Here is a 17,930-nt window from a genome sequence, read left to right as displayed (position 1 = left end):
GTGTATGGATTGTAATGAGTTTGTGAATGTATAGTTGATTGGATTAGTAGTTTGTGTATGGATTGTGAATGTTTGTGTATAGTTAGTATAATGGAACATAAACAGGGGCTGTATTGATTTTGTGATGGTTTGTATTGATTTGAAAAATGTAAACAGGGTCATTACAAATTTGAAGAAGAATCTAAGAAATGTTTTGAAGATTAGCAACAAAAATAAAAATTTTGTAACTAATTATAGTAATAGGAACAATGTTTTCTTTATGATAATTAATGACAGAATAGTAAATTTTGTCACTAATTAGCAATGGAAACATAAATTCATCGCTAATTTTAACGTAATAGAAACAATTTTCATCAACTAATTACTGACGGAAACGTAAATTCCGTGGCTAATTTTAGCCACGAAATTTATGTTCCGTACTAATTTTAGCGATAGAATTTAAATTTCGTCACCCAAATCGCTTATGACCCAATATCTTGCGACTAACATATTTCTATCATAATTCTGTCGCTATGACTAAATAACAACGAAATAGCGACGAAAATTCCCGTCCCTAAAATTGATTTTTTTTTTTGTAGTAAATAAGTTAAGGTTGATCAGATATTGGACAATGGGAAGTCCTAGCAGGTCACAGATGACTGGATGCTGGATAGAGGAGTCCTTGTAGGTTAAGGTCAACCATATACCAGGCAAGATGTGAATTCAATTTTGAAAAGACTGAAATTAGGGTTAGTAATTGATTACCAGGAATCAGTAATCGACTAGCAAACCCTAAACATGGAATTCCAAGTTTGGTGCATGATCAATCGATTGGTAAACCCTAAACCTAAAATTTAACGTTTAAAGAGGATTTAATGCTTGAGCAATTGATTGATGTTGGTCAACAATCGATTGGTGAGTGCAATTGATTGACAGAAGGTGGCCAGCAAACAAAAGGCTTACGAATCAATTGACCAATTTGACTAGAAGCAAGCAATAGATTTATGTGGCTCGCCAATTGATTAGTCAAGTATAAAAGAGTCATTTTTCATGTTTAAACAATCAGATCTAATGTGACAATCCATTAGTGAGTAAGGTCAATCGATTGGTAGGAAGATTTCGGCCAGATTGCAACCCTAGAAAAGAGAGTTTCGTGAACATTAGAAGAAGCCAGTTCTTGATGGGTTGGAGACGAAATGATACTACATTTTCCACCTCCAACAGGAAATCCAAAGAAACTAAAGAGCAAGCAAAATAAGGTTTTCATTGTCAAGTCATTTTTTGCTTTCATTTATATTTGCATTCTTGTTTCTTGTTGTATTGTTTTGAAAACAAATTACAAGAGACTTCTCTGCCTCTGGAAGGTATCTGAGAAGGAGAAGGTTATAGTGGTGATATATTGTTAGGATAGGCGTTGTACTAGTCGCCTTAAGAGGCGGATACCAAGTAAAATCCCAGAGTTGTGCATGTAGCGTCGAGATTGATTCAAATTTCCACTGCACATTCAAACGACAAACACAAGATCAATGACAAAGTAATTAGAGTTATTCACCCGCCTCTAACTTGCACCGGTCCTATCAAGTGGTATTAGACTAGATAGAGGAAGTACTAGTAGGTTAAAGTCAACTACATATTCAAATTTCCAGAGTTGTGCATTAGGCGAATACCAAGTAAAATCCTAGAGTTATGCATGTAGCATCGAGATTGATTCAAATTTCCACTGCACATTCAAACGATAAGAAAGAGATCAATGACAAAGCAATTAGAATTATTCACCCATATTTAACTCACACTGGTCCTAACAAATGGTATTAGAGTGGATGCTAAGTAGAGGAAGTCCTTGTAGTGAATAATTCAAGGTTGATCGGATATTGGGTAATGAGAAGTCCTACTAGGTCACAGATGATTGGATGCTGAGTCGAGGGAGTCCTAGTAGATTAAGGTCAACCATATACCAAGCAAGATGTGAATTCAGGTTTGAAAAAATTGAAATTAGGGTTAGTAATTGATATCAGGAAATAGTAATGAACTCGTAAACCCTAAACACGGAATTCTGGGTTTGGTGCATGATGAATCGATTGATGAGGTTCATCAATTGATTGGTAAACCCTAAACCCAAAATTTAAGGTTTAAAGAGGGTTTGACGCTTGAGCAATTGATTGATGTTGGTCAACAATTGATTGGTGAGTGTAATCGATTGACAGAAGGTGGCCAGCAAACAGAAGGCTTATGAATCAATTAACTAGTTCGACTGGAAGCAAGCAATAGATTTGTGTGGCTCACCAATTGATTAGTCAAGTAAAAAAGAGTCATTTTTCATGTTTAAACGGTCAGATCTAATGTGATAATCCATTAGTGAGTAAGGTCAATCGATTGGTAGGCGGATTTCAGCCTGATTGCAACACTAGAAAAGGGAGTTTCATGAACATTATAAGAAACCAGTTCTTGAGGGGTTAGAGACAAAATGCTACTGCATTTTCCACTTCCAAGAGGCAATCCAAAGAAACTAAAGAGCAAGCAAAACAAGATTTTTATTGTAAAGTCATTTTTTGTTTTCATTTGTATTTGCATTCTTGTTTCTTGTTGTATTATTGTGAAAACAAGTTTCAAGAGACTTCTCCACCTCCGGAAGGTATCTGAGAAGGAGAAGGTTATAGTAGTGATAGATCGTTAGGATAGTCCTTGTAGTAGTCGCCTTAAGAGGTGGATACCAAGTAAAATCCCAAAGTTGTGCATGTAGCGTCGAGATTGATTCAAATTTCCACTGCACATTCAAACGACAAGTACAAGATCAATGATGAAGAAATTAGAGTTATTCACCCACCTCTAGCTCACACTGGTCCTAACAAATGGTATCAGAGTAAGGTCGTTTTATATTGGACTAATCTCTAAAAGAATTATGAGTTAAAGGAAGAAGTTCAATTTTGAGCCATTAATTTTAACAAATCAAAGGATAAATCATCGAAGGAGCTCAACTTCACAATTGAACCCCCCGATGGATTCATATACGACGTCTGAGCACTTCTGCCTTTCGAATTAGGAGGATTCAATCAAAGGAAAGCTAGGGGTTGAAAATTTCTTCACGATGAACATTGAAGATTGGTTCATCCTAATGGAGGGATTCAAAGCTCCAAAAATAAGCAAAGGAAGACTCCTCAAGAATAAGAAATGGACCAAGGAGCAAATCCAAAAAACTGAGATAAACAATAAGATAATGAAAATTTTGGTTGATTTGGTTCCTAATAACATCTGTTGGGTTGCAATGGTTACAAATAAAGTCTGACATTGAAAATACATGAAAATAATCATAGACTTATAAGGAAAAGATATCTTCATTGGTAAGAGGTATTTTGGATAGAGTCCAAAAATAAAATCATGAGGGTTTAAGCCTAAAATGGACAATGTCATATCATTATGAAGATTTCTTAATTCTTTTGGTCATAATAATTGGTATCAGAGGCCGAACTATAAAAAGGATTAATCATCGACTGTGCACAAGAGTCATGGTCTAATCGAGTCATGTGGGTGGAATATTAACCTCTAACAAGGGAAATGAGAGCTCCCATGTTTGAATTAAGATGACCAGACACCAAGCAGAGAAGTTCTAGTTGTGTCTAGGCAAGGAAGTCCTAGTAAGTCGATTGGACCGAGAGGCAAGAAAGTCCTAGTGCGTCAAGAATTAAATCACATCAAGTGGATAGGCTTGAGGGGACGATTCTTTGTTTGAGAGGGGATTGTTGGGTTACAATGGTTGCAAACAAAGTCCCATATTGAAAACACATGGAAAGGATCATGGACTTATAAGGGAAAAATATCTCTATTGGTAAGAGATCTTTTCGGTAGAGTCTAAGAATAAAACCATGAGGGTTTAAGTCCAAAGTGGACAATATCATACCATTATAGAGATATCTTAATTCTTTTGGTCCTAACAACATCTTGTGTAAATTAGAAAAATTCAAGGATGCCAAGGATTATGGAGCAAGCTTGCCAAGCTTCATGAAAGTTCATCCTCTAAGTAAGATGATGTTGAGTATAAGGAGGGAGAATCATTGGTTTAAGAGAATGAGGATTCAAAGGTTGAGAGATGCTCAACATCCAAGGAACATATTGAAGAGACATCCACCTCAAGGATTCAGGAGGGGGAGTGTAGGTCATTGACATCAAAACAAGAAGAACCCTCAACATCCGGAATCAATGAGGAAGCTTGTACCACCTCTACGAGTAGAGAAAGCTCAATTCATGAAGGTAAGACAAGTTCAATTCATAAAACTAAAGATCATATAATTTGTTTTGAGTATAGGGAAAAAAGATACTATAAAAGTAAGTGTTCCAAATTAACAAAGAAGAAGTCTCCAATGGCACCTAAGAATAAGGAGAAGCCTAAAGAAGCTAAACACATGATACAAAAAGATAAGGAGCATATTTTATGCTTTCTATGCAATCATCAAAGACATTATCGAAATCAATGTTCAAGAAGGAGACATCAAAACAAAGTCAAAAGAGGAAGCTAAAACTTAGGGGATCTCATAAGGAACAATCTAAGCCATTATTTCATAATGCAATTGCCTTATATTATGAAAATAAGCATGTTAGAAGTAAATTTTATCATCTTGGTACTAATTACCATGAAAATAGAAATTTTCATGAACATAGTGAAAACTTTAGGGTGTTTAATGGTAGACTTACCCAATCTAAGAACATGAACAATCTAGGCAAGAACCCTAAAAAATTTAGACGTGTGCCTAGAAAGAAAAATGTTCAAGGAAAACATGGAAAATCAAAATTTGAGGAATTGAGAATTGGAAATCATGTTTTGAGGTCAAAACTTGATAAATTAGAAAAGACCCTTAGAAAGATGAAAAACATATTTAAAGGGTCAAAGGAACAAGATCTAGGATTAGATAGGCAAGAGACATCTAAGGGCAAAAAACGTTTGGGATACAACCCTAAGTCGAAGGAAAGCATGACCTCATGCCATAGAGTTTCATGTAGCTATGAAACATACTCTAGGTCTAGGACTCAAGTCAAGGTTACAAGTGAACCTATCCCTAGTGTTGATCTTAATGAGTCTAGCATGACTAAGGCTTCTAAGAAGCTTAGGAGAGTCATTAGGAAAGTAACTAGGGAGGTTATCCCTAGTGAGTACCTAGTACACCCAAGGAGCTCCAATAGATATTAGATTTCTAAGAGTATGATCTCTTCACACTAAATGAGTTTTAGTGTGTGCCAAGCTTAATTGGAAGCGTAGTGAATCCAACCATGGTAAAGTCATTTTAGGAAGCCTTCAAGATATTGTGATGTATTGAGAAATGAGAATTTGAGCTTTATCCTTGAGGATTTTATAGTATGCCAATAAGAATGTGAGGTCTTAAGATTAATCAAATTGGTATAAATAGGATAGAATTCAAAGTTGTGTTAAGTGTGAATTTTTGGCACACTCGAGGGAGATAGTCCGCTTATGTCAAATAGAGTATTTGATATAATGATTAGATGATGACGCTTGGATGAAAAATCTAGGTAATTACTTTGTGCGACAATTATCATGCTTGTGTATCATATCACATGTCATGACATCATATCATACATTGATCTTGTCTTGAAAAATGCTACATGTCATACATATATCATTCAAGTTATGATAGATTTCTCATTGAAACTATGCATTTGCTATATGTCATACTCATTTACATGCATTATTTCAATTATTTGTAACTAAGAACAAAAATGGCATTGCTTGACATCCTAGTTAGGATGGTTAAATTTTGGAATGACTAGATAGAGATGCATAATCCCTTGATTTAGGAAAAACCTACTTTACATCTCACAAGAACTATAGGGCTAACTTGTATGTGTATTGAGATACATTAGATATAAGTGAGACGTTAGAATGATGAGAAAAGTTCAAGATACTGATTTAGTGTATCTATTTGAGTTTTAGTTTCATCAAAACAAATAGATTTTAGGTTGACCAATCATAAGAAAAGTTAATGTGCAAGTCATGTGCATTTATCTCATAGATCATGGCTGAAAATTGGTTTTGAAAAATATTTCAAAAGCATTTTGGAAAACCTTGGTGAGGTCTATTTGTTGATAGGATTCAACATTGATTAGTTTGATACAAAAATTAGAGTAAAATATTAAAATTTTTAATAGTTTCCAACTTTGTACCATTTTTTGAAAATAAGATGTATTTTTATAGAAAATTATTTTTCTTTGGTAGCATTTGACATAAGTAATGTCTATATGAAATTTCATGATTTTTCAAAAATTATAGAATTACTTATGTATTTCTGAAATTTAGCCTGAAAATTGAAATTGGAGCTTGTTGTAAGGCAATCGACTGCTTCAATCGATTGCTGCTTGTACCAATCAACTGGTGTCAGTTACCAATTGATTGGTAGTTGTATTTTTGGTTGAAATTGAGTTATTATAGTCATTTAAATTTACTCCTAGGTATTATAACTATCCCAACACTCTAATATGCTTAGATAAGCATTCAAAGGTGATTTTGATGACGAAAATGGAAATGAGATGTTAAAAAGAGGAGGATATGGAACTGAGGATGAGGTTTAGATTCAAAATTAAATTTTTAATCTTATGACTTGGAGTTTGGAAATTTTTAAAGGTTTAGAAATTCAAAATCATTGTTGGTGTAATGATTAAGATGGATTATGTTTTGAGGGGAGGTCCTCCTTAAAGACATGATTTTGATATGAAAGAAGGAGAATGCAAGAATTTGAGGATGAGTGGATGAATGAAGAATTGTATGCTAAAGTTGAGCATTAAAACAATAAAAGGTAGGGAATATCTATTATGGTAGTTAGGAATGGAAGAAGTGAATGGATTTTCGGAAGAAGGTTTTTGATATGTGCTAAAGGAGGGAATGTAGGGTTTAAGTTAGGAAACTCTCATTCATGCTTTGGCATGCAAAGAAGGATGAGAGAAAGAAGTTGGGCTAATGAATTAGCCTAACTTAAACATATTGTCAAACATAAAAAAAAAATAGGGAGATTATTGGTGCAATCAACCTCAGGTCAAGGTTGACCAAGTTTAGTAGCTCGATTTGACTTGAGTTGGATTTCGATGTTTGACCAATATGTTAGTTAGATATCAAGTAGGTCAAGGTTGACCAGATATTTGACACTAAGAAGATATCAAATTGGTTAAGGTCAACTAGATACTTGACAGTGAAGAAGAGTCGAGTAAGTCAATGTTGACCAGATACTTGATAATGTTGGAAGTCCAACACAGAGTTGGCATGAGAAGTAAAGTCCAAGTAGGTCAAGGTTGACCGGATACTTGACAATGTTGGAAGTCCAACACGGAGTTGCCATGAGAAGTAAAGTCCAAGTAGGTCAAGGTTGACTGGACACTTGGTTATCGATAGTCCAACGGGGAGTTAGTAAAAGAAAAGTCCAAGTGGGTCACGGAGAACCAGACACTTGATAATAAAAAATCCAATGGGAAGTTAACAAGAGGGGAGTTTAAGTGGGTCATAAAGGTTCGAACACTTGGCATAAGTGAGGAAGTCCTAGCAAGTCAAGATTGACTAGATGCTAAGCAACAACGAAGTCCTGATAGATTGAGGTCAACTGGATACTAGGTAATGATGAAGTCTCAATTGGTCAAGATTGATTAGATGCTAAGTAACAGTGAAGTCTTGATAGGTTAAAGTTAACCAGATACTAGGTAATGATGAAGTCCCAATATATTAAGATTGATTGGATATTAGATAATGAAAAATCTTAGCAAGTCACAAATAATTGGATGTTGGATATAGAAGTCCTGGTAGATTGACGTCAACCGAATACCAGGTAAGACGTGAATTCAGCATTGAAAAGGTAGAAATTAGGGTTAGCAATCGATTGCCAGGAAATAACAATTGACTAATAAACCCTAAACCTGGAATTCTGGGTTTGGTGCATGATCAATTGATTGATGAGGTCCATCAATCAATTGGTAAACCCTAAACCTAGAATTTAGGGTTTAAAGGGGGTTTATCGCTTGAGCAATCGATTGATGTTGGTCAACAATGATTAGTTGCAAACCAATCGATTGGTGCAATCAATTGGCAGAAGGTGGTTAGCAAATAGAAGGTGACAAGTAAAAAAGAGTCGTTCTATAGGTTTAAACTGTCGGATCTTATATGACAATTGATTGATAAGTAAGGCCAATCGATTGATAGGTGGATTGCAACCCTAGAAAAGGGGGTTTCATGAATATTAGAAGTTGGTTCTTGAGGGTTTAGAAATGAAGTACTGTTGTATTTTCCACTACTAGGATGCAATTCAAAGCAACTAAAGAGTAAGTAAAGCAAAGTTTCTATTGTAAAGTCAATTTTTGCTTTTATTTCTATTTGCATTCTTATTGCTTGTTGTATTGTTGTGAAAATAAGTTGTAAGAAGTTTCTCCACCTGTGGAAGGTATCCGAGAAGGAGAAGGTTATAGTGGTGATAGATGACTAGGATAAGCCTTGGACTAGTCTCCTTAAACGATAGATACCAAGTAAAATCCCAGAGTTATATATGTGGCCTCGGTATTGATTCAAGTTTCCGCTCCGCATCCAAACGATGAGCATTAGATCAACAACAAAGCGATCGGAGTTACGTTATTCACCCTCCTCTAACTTGTATCAATCCTAATAGTTTGTTCATTAAACATTAATAGAAAACTTTGAAAAACCATAGAAGTTATTAATTTACCTTTAAATTTCAAACTACTGGGAAAAAAAAATCTCGATCTTATAGATCAATATTTTTTTTACCGGTTAAAAAAAACAATATTTATTTGAGTACATAAAATCAATTCAATTTTGTGGATTAATTGAAATTTAAATTAAGTAATGGTTAGATTAGCTCAATCTCCTTAAATCAAATATGTTATAGGAATTTTTTAAAAAAAATCCATAATTAAATTATTAGATAACTTTATAATTCTTAATAGCACTTTGGCATTTTAAAGATATTCCTCTTTGACGTAGAAAAAAATCTTTAAGTTGAATACAAATATCCCTAATATATAATTCAATAACTTATCTCGTAAAAGTCAAGATCTTTTATTTTCCATAATTTGTAGCCACACAAAAACGCATAAATTTCAATGAATTTTTATTTTCATAGAAGAAAAAAAAAACTAAATCTGTCTTGTTCCTCCTTTTTCAAGTTTAATTATGTACCAAAATCAACTTACACAAATTAAATTCACATTAAGCAAATTTTTCTCACCCTCCTTAGTTCTTAGTAATCTAATTGTTTCCTCTGCTAAAACAATTTAATTTTACAAGTTTTTTTCTGTAAAATATCAAATTCAATCTGTAAAAAAAAATTATGTACATAAAACAACATTAATTAATGTCAATGTTATAAAGCAAAAAAATCTTATATGTAGTTCACAAATTCTTTCTCTCCTCGCAAATTCTTTGACAAATTCAATAGCTAATCAACTATCGAAACACACTTCTCTATAAAATTGATTTGTCTACTAAGTCGATCCTCAAAATTAATTTGCCTAATGTGAATTTAGTTTGTGTAAGTTGATTTTCGTACATAATTAAACTTGAAAAAGGAGGAACCAGACAAATTTAGTTTTTTTTTCTTCTATGAAAATAAAAATTCATTGAAATTTATGCGTTTTTGTGTGGCTACAAATTATGGAAAATAAAAGATCTTGACTTTTACGAGATAAGTTATTGAATTATATATTAGGGATATTTGTATTCAACGTAAAGATTTTTTCTACGTCAAAGAGGAATATCTTTAAAATGCCAGAGTGCTATTAATAATTATAGAGTTATCTAATAATTTTATTATGTTTTTTTTAAAAAAAATACTATAATAAAAAAAAATATATATCCGCTATATTAACGACTCCTCTAGTACTGACCCCACGAATATGAAGGAAGATATATGTAGATACACAAGCGTCAGACACATGGTGGGTAAACTCCAGGTTGTCAGTTCCTAAGAATCGACCTCTGACCATTACGCCAGAGATGTCATGCATCCACCGTCTGTACTACGCCCTAAGGGCAAAAAAAAAATATTGCTCTTTTAAACTCATTTAGTATGAAAAGATCACACTCTTAGAATCCAATATCTATTGAAGTTCCTTGGGTGTACTAAGTACTCACTAGGGATAACCTTCCTAATAACTCTCCTAGGCTTCTTAATAAACCTTAATCATGATAGTCACATCAAGATCAACACTAGAGATAGCTTCCCTTTACTATAACAAATATGACTTTCCGTAGTGCGCAATTATGTTTTTCGCAGTACACATCGCACGCTGCACAACTGTAAGTTGTTGAAAGTCATAAGACATCGACAACGCACGTCACGCGCTGAGATTAAAAGCATTCACAGTGCACATCGTTCTACGGTTAAGAACATTCACAGCGCGCGTTGTGCGCTGCAATTAAGAACATTCGCAGTGCGCATCGCGCACTGCAGTTAAAAACATTCGCAGTGTGCATCGCGCACTGCAGTTAAAAACATTCGCAGCGTGCTCCTCGCGCTGTGATTAAGAGCAGTTAGAACATACGCCACACGCTGTGGTTAAAAGCATTCACATTGCACGGTGCACTCTACAAATAAAAGCATGCATAGAACGCACCGCGTACTGTAGTTAGTATGTGATGTTAACCATGTACAATTATCAACATCATATAATTATCATTAATATTTATTTAAAATATATAATCCAAATTTAAAATTTAGACATATCATAATTCATTCATCACTTAAAATAAAGATAAAAATTTTCAAAATACAATCCAAATATGAATACATCATTTTTATTCATCTAATAAATATTTAAATTAATTTTACAAATAAAACATCAATGATAAATTTTTACAGCAAAAGCTAATACAACATTTATCCACAAGCAAAAAATCAGATCATTGACAAAATTATGTTCTTATATTAACACAATTTGAAACAAAAGGAAACAATTAGGTAAAATAAAAAATTAACTAAAGCAAGCTGATTACATAGCTTCCCATAAGATGGTCACCACTTTGACTTTCGAAAATTAGTCGGTGGTGTCACCTTGGATGACATGCATGAACTTAAAGCCTCCTCTCTTGCTGACCTGTGTTCCTGTTGAGTGTGCATGAGTTCAGTTAGATATTCAGACTTAGTAATAGATTAGTAACTTGAAAACTAACAAGTATTTCTGAAAATACAAGTTGTTAATTAGTACTTGGATAGTTGTTGACTTATTTTACCGACATGATTGTTGTTGGCAAACTTGAAAACACAACAAGGGAACCATTGCTTCGTTCGAAAGCATAAAGTTAAGTAATTCATTGAGATAGGTTTATTTATTATAGACCAAGATAAGATTGATAGCATTTTAAAAAATTAAGCAGTAATTATATAATTCAGCTTCAGATTTATGTACTAGTTTCTTTCATTTTGAATTCAAATTATGTTAAGATGAAATAATAAATCCAATACATTAAATTATTACATTATAATTAAGATGAAACAACTTATATAATCAATCCATAAAACCCATGAACAAATTTGACAAAGACAATAAGATAACAACAGACACAACATCTATATATTAAACTCAAAACAATAAACAAGCTCATATAATTAATAAATTAAACTCAATGAACATATTCTACACTTTCCCGCATAAAGAATATATACTATATCATAATAACATAATACTTACTATACTTTCCTCCAAAGTTTAATTTTAATATTCTTCTCAAATTAACCACATACATATGCATTATAAATTGCTTCAACAGAAAAAGAGAATCATGTCTAGAGTAAGTCCAAAAAAATCTTTGTTACAGAAGCAAGCATGATATCAACAACTATTTATCTATCACTGTCACTTTTTCCCTCAATTAAATATTTCATTAATTAATTTCAGTTGCTTCAAGTTTCTTTTATGAAGGGTAGGTAGGAGCCATGAATTTGAACTGAGTGAAAATAAAGTAAAGTACCAAAATGGTTGAGATTCAAACAAGGAATAAAAAGAGAGACATCTCAGATTAATTGCACTTAGTTGAAATTAATTGCACTCACAAACATGAACGATGCGCTTTCTTGGTCATGCAACAAACAATTTTGATTTATCGATTAGATTAAGGCATCAAGCATCTATGAAAATCATGACTTCTATTTATCCTGCTCAAGTCTTCTTTCAAATCCCATCAAAACATACTAAAAATGTTCTCCTACACTTTAATTTCATCAGTCATGTTGCTTTTGAATTATATTTTCACAACATACTAAAACTAACTGGGATTATACTTTCACATTTGAGCTTCCACAATATTCTCCTACACTTTAATTTCATCAAAATAAAAACTAAAATGTTGCTTTTGAATTTTGGCAAGGAGGTAATTTATACAAGCTAGGAAACAGCTGATAAAGATAATTATTGCATACGTATGCACAAGTTTATGACCACAAGTAGATTTGGTGTCTATTTTGAAACAAACATTATCATAACTTCCAAAATCTTACTGTACACAATGAATAAAAAAGCATTGTATTAGGAAATAATGCAAGCCTATTAAAAGTCTTACCTGTTATTACGGCTAACCCTGAATCTGTTATCTGGCGAGAATCCAAATTAAGTGATTACCCAGTCTTTAACCAGTAATAAAGCATGATTCCATCTGATAACATGAACCATGGAACAAAATTAGAAGAAAAGTTTCCATTTTTATTAAAGACAAGGAATGCTTTTGTTATCATGCTAACGCCACCAATGCAGATATCAAGCAACCTAACCCAGGACAGATTAAAAAGGTATCTAGATTATCACAGCCAACCTATAATTATGCTAACAATCACATAAACATGGGTCTCATTGAATAAAGAACATGTTCCACTCTCATACAACTTGAAGTCTATTTCCTTTTACAATATTAAAATAGATGAAGATTCATAGAAAAGAAACATAAGTTAAAAGAATGAATTCTTTAGCAATGAAAACTAACAGAATACAAATTGAGAAGTTAGCAATACTAACCCTTTTAAATCGGCCCTGTTTAGGATGATCAGCATTTACTAAGGGGTTCAATTCAAAAGATGCCCTTTTCCGGACCTGCAACAAAAGATGATCAGGATTGACCCCTACAAGATCAACAATGTCGTGAGCTTGGGCTTCTGTTACTGATAAAAAAATATCTCATTCCATGTCTTGGGCTACAATCGAAAGAGATATATCTGTTCTTTGTACATAAACTTTTGTAAGGGTTTCACGAAATTTCACTATCTATCTCGATCTTCTGTCATAAAAAGAACGGGCAAGTTGATGAATCATAATCCTAACCTAATGTTATTGATATAATACGGCACACATGATTAGGCTAAAGTAAAAGATAAAAATAAAATAGAAAGAAAAAAATGGAATTGAATAATCGTGTGGATATTTCTATGTTGCATATATTAGAGAATAATTATTATTAGTAATACTTATTTGTTTCTTAGTTATTATGGAATAGTTATTATTAGGAAATACTTATTTATTTACTAATTATTAGAGAATAATTATTATTAGAAAATACTTATTTATTTTCTAATATTTTCTATGTTTCCCTATTTTATGTATTTTCCTATTTTTAACTTGTAATGGTATTTATATACCACATATTATTCTTAATAAAGTGAATGAATTCTATCGTTAACATGAAATCAGAGTGCTAAGCTTAACAACAATCTTTTTTTTCTTTTCTCCACAATACCCACCAGTCACCTTCTACAATGGCTACCACCAATAACATCACTCACCGACTATCTCTTACAAATACTCCTGATTCACCTTCCGCCCTTATAGTTCTTAATGTTAACGCTCAGGCACCGTTGAAACTCACCACCTCGAATTACTCTGTCTGGCGCTTGCAGTTCATGTCTCTTCTATTTGAATATGACTTACTAGGTTTTGTTGATCGCTCATGTCCCTGCCCCCCGCGCAGATAACGCCTACAGATGTCACACTCCCTCAGGCGAATCCTGATCATATTCTCTGGCTCCATCAAGATCAACTTCTCCTCAATGCTATTATAGGTTCGATGTCTCCTACTCTTATGCAATTTATTTCTTCATCAACTTCATCTAGAGATGCATGACAGATGCTGAAGAGAACCTATGCTGCTCCCTCACGTGGCAAGATTATGACTCATCGTCAAAATCTTGCCAGCCCTCAACAGAGTAACAGATCTATCACTAATTATATACAGGACATCAAAAGAAATATTGACGCTCTAACGTTTATGAATGTCAAAGTTGACTTTAATGAGCTCTCCATTTGTCCTAAATGGTCTTAGCTAAGATTACTACAATATCTCACATGCTCTGCAAGTTCATGACACCCCTATTATCTTTGATGAACTATTCGAGCAACTCCTCAAATATAAAGCTCAGTTAAAAGTCTCGACACTATCTCCATCTTTGACGCCAATGACTGCTTTTGTGGCTCTAGCAGGGAATTCTCGTAATCGATATTCAAACTATCGTGGTGGTCACCAGCAAGTTCCACCGATGTCCCATTAGCTGCGCCTGTCTACTCTTGGGCTGCCTACGCGTCCTCCTGCACATCCAGCTATGTCAAGTCCCAATCGTTATCTTGGGCGCTATCAGATATGTGGTGTCCAAGGTCATTCTGCTCGCCAATGCGGTCATATGACTGCCTTGATGCTTGCTCTTCTTTCGTCATCTTCTCCGCGTGCTCTGCGTTCAATGTATAGTGCATCATTTGCGTACACTGCTGTTCATTTTACACATCTGTCTAATTCTTAGGAATGGCTGGTTGACTCTGGCGCCTCTCATCATGTCACCACTGATCTCACTACTCTCTCATTGCATGAGCCTTACTCTGGGAATGATAGCATTGTCATTGATGATATTTCTGGACTACCCATTACACACACTAGTTATTTCTCTTTTTCCATTCCATCCATCCCTTTAGTTTTCTCTAATGTTTTATTTGTATCATCTATGTCAAAAAAATTTAATTTCTGTCGCTGTACTTTGTGCTACTAATCCTATTACATTTCTTTTCTTTGATTCATATTTTAAGGTGTTGGATTGTTGTACGGGAGCGATACTGGTCAGCGGGGTCCATAGAGATGGTGTCTATTACTAGCCAAAATTTGCATCTATGCTACCATCTTCTTCCGCCTTTTCTATGTTTGTCTCGTCATCTATTTTCTTATGACATAGTTGTTTAGGTTATCCGTCATTAGGTGTTTTGCAACGTTTTTTGTTATCCTTGGGTGTTTCATTTCCTGTGGATACTTTGTCTAATTTTTCATGCACTTCGTGCAATATTAATAAGAGTTATAAATTGCCCTTTCATAAATCTAGTGTTTTGTCTCATGCTCCTTTGGATATTATCTTTTTTAATGTTTGGACATCTACTATATCATCTTTTGATAGACTCAAGTATTATGTTATCTTTGTTGATCATTTTACAAAGTATATATGACTTTATCCCTTACGCAAAAAATCGGATGTATATTCTACCTTTATTGTATTCAAAATTCTTGTTGAAAATCGATTCTCGATGGCTATCAAAACACTCTTTACTGACAATGGAGGTGAATTCTTAGCCCTTCGCTTCATTCTTACTACTCACGGTATCAGTCACCTTACCACTCCTCCACACACTTCTGAACACATGGATACTCTGAACGTCGTCATCATCATATTATCGAAACTGGTCTCACTTTACTGCACAGAGTGTCTATTCCACTCACTTTCTAGCCTTATGCCTTTACTACGGCAGTCTATTTGATTAACTGCATGCCTAAGGTCGGTCTTTCCCACATGTCCTCTTTTGAAAAATTATTCACCACTGTTCCTAATCTTTTTAAGGTTCGAGTTTTCAGGTGTCTATGCTTTCTATAGTTGTGCCCCTACTCACATCATAAGCATGATCCCAAGTCAACCTCTTGTGTCTTTCTTGGCTATTCTCTCACCCAGAGTGCTTTCCTGTGCTATGATGTCACTCTCAAAAGAGTCTTTGTATCTTGTCATGTTAAGTTTGTGAAACATGTTTTTCCATTTGCCATCACCTCCTCCTTGGATTCCACAGTAATAGACATTGACTCTGAGCTCTCTGCCGCACTAGTCCTCTAGCGGAACCCTCCGACACCGATGTCGCAACTTGCCACTAGCCGTAGCCGCCCGCAACCGACTTCTTCACCGATGTCATCACCGTCTCTTGTTGTCGGACCATCCACGTTGCCTAGTGGCGAGCGACCCTCTAGCCCACCGCCTCTCTATCCCCCTCTCGCTTCTCAAAACCAACATCCCATGCAGACTCACTCCAAAAATGTCATCTACAAACACAATCCAAAGTATCTTCTTCATACTAGCCTTCCATAACCCTGTGAACCCTCTTATGTCACGTAGGCGCTCAAAGATCTAAATTGGGTACAGGCCATGCATGAAGAGTATGATGCTCTTCTCCGTAATCAAACTTGGACTCTTGTTCCACCTTCGCTAGACCAAAATCTTATGGGTAACATGTGGGTGTTTCGCATTAAGCATAATTTTGATGGCTCAATTGATATGTATAAGGCTCGCCTTGTTGTCAAGGGTTTTCATCAACGTCCTGGTGTTGATTTTCATGATACATTTAGTTATGTTATTAATTCAGTAACAATACGGATTGTTCTTAGTCTGGCTATGAATCGGAGGTGATGTCTTCACCAACTTGATGTTAATAATGTGTTTCTTAATGATCACATTGAAGAGGAGGTTTATATGGCACAACCTTCGAGTATGCATAGTGCTGAGTTTCCGGATCATGTGTGTCGTTTGCATAAAGCATTTTATGGCCTGAAGTATGCTACTAGTGCCTGGTATTTGGAGCTTCGCGCTTTCTTGGTCTCTCTTGGCTTTGTCGCATCTCGGGCTGATACCTCCTTATTTGCTTATTTTCAGGATGATACTCTTATCTATTTCCTTGTATTGTCTCCGAGGCTATGGTGCTGCAGTAGGACATCCAAGTTGTCACCCAGGCACCCGCGGTTCGATCTCCAGCTATAACATATTTACAAGAATTTTTCCTCAAAATAGGGGGCGTAATTAAAGGATGCTGGGTTTCTGGGTTGGCCGCTGCATGCACTTCCCGATTTATTCTGGTGCCCGATGGGAAACTTCTGTGGGGCGTAGCTGGTCATCCCCAGGGATAGTCATGAGGCTAACTGAGATTATCATTTTTTCATAGTATGTAAACTTCATGCAAAATTTGCGATTAAGGATCTTGGGGATCGTTCCCTCTTCTATGGTGTTGAGTTTCACCCAACCTCAAATGGTCTTCTCTTGTCTCAACAAAAGTATGTTATTGATCTTCTCTCCAAACATAACATGTTTGACTCCAAGCCGGTCTCCATTCCTATTGTTGCTGGCTCTCGTCTTACTTTACATGATGGGTCTTTAGTTTTTGATGTGACTAAGTTCCTACTAGTGATGGGAGCTTACAACATCTCCGTATGACTCGTCCTGATGTTTTCTTTGTCGTCAACAAGCTCTCATAATTTATGCATGCTCCTTTAGAGACGCATTGGACGCTGTAAAGCATCTACTTCGGTATCTCAATGGTACTAGGAATCTTGACATTCGTCTTCTTACAAATACACCTCTTATGGTTTCTCCAATGCGGACTGGGCACGAGATCCAGATGATCAATGTTCTACGGGTACATTTATTATTTTTCTAAGTGCTAATCCGGTTTCCTAGAAATCTACCAAATAATGCACAATTGCGTGATCTTCAACTGAGGCTGAATATCACGCCATTGCCTCTGCGACGTCTGGAATCCAATGGATTAAGCCACTTTTGACAGACTTGCTTCTTTCACTGATAATTTGAGTGTCATCTATCTTTCAGTTAATCATGTTTTTTACTCTTGGATGAAGCATCTGACTATTGACTATCACTTTGTTCATGATCTGGTGCAAGCCTCCAAAC

This window comes from Zingiber officinale, chromosome 2B (genome assembly GCF_018446385.1).
Source record: "Zingiber officinale cultivar Zhangliang chromosome 2B, Zo_v1.1, whole genome shotgun sequence".
Taxonomy (NCBI): domain Eukaryota; kingdom Viridiplantae; phylum Streptophyta; class Magnoliopsida; order Zingiberales; family Zingiberaceae; genus Zingiber; species Zingiber officinale.
Note: the sequence above shows the minus strand (reverse complement) of the source record.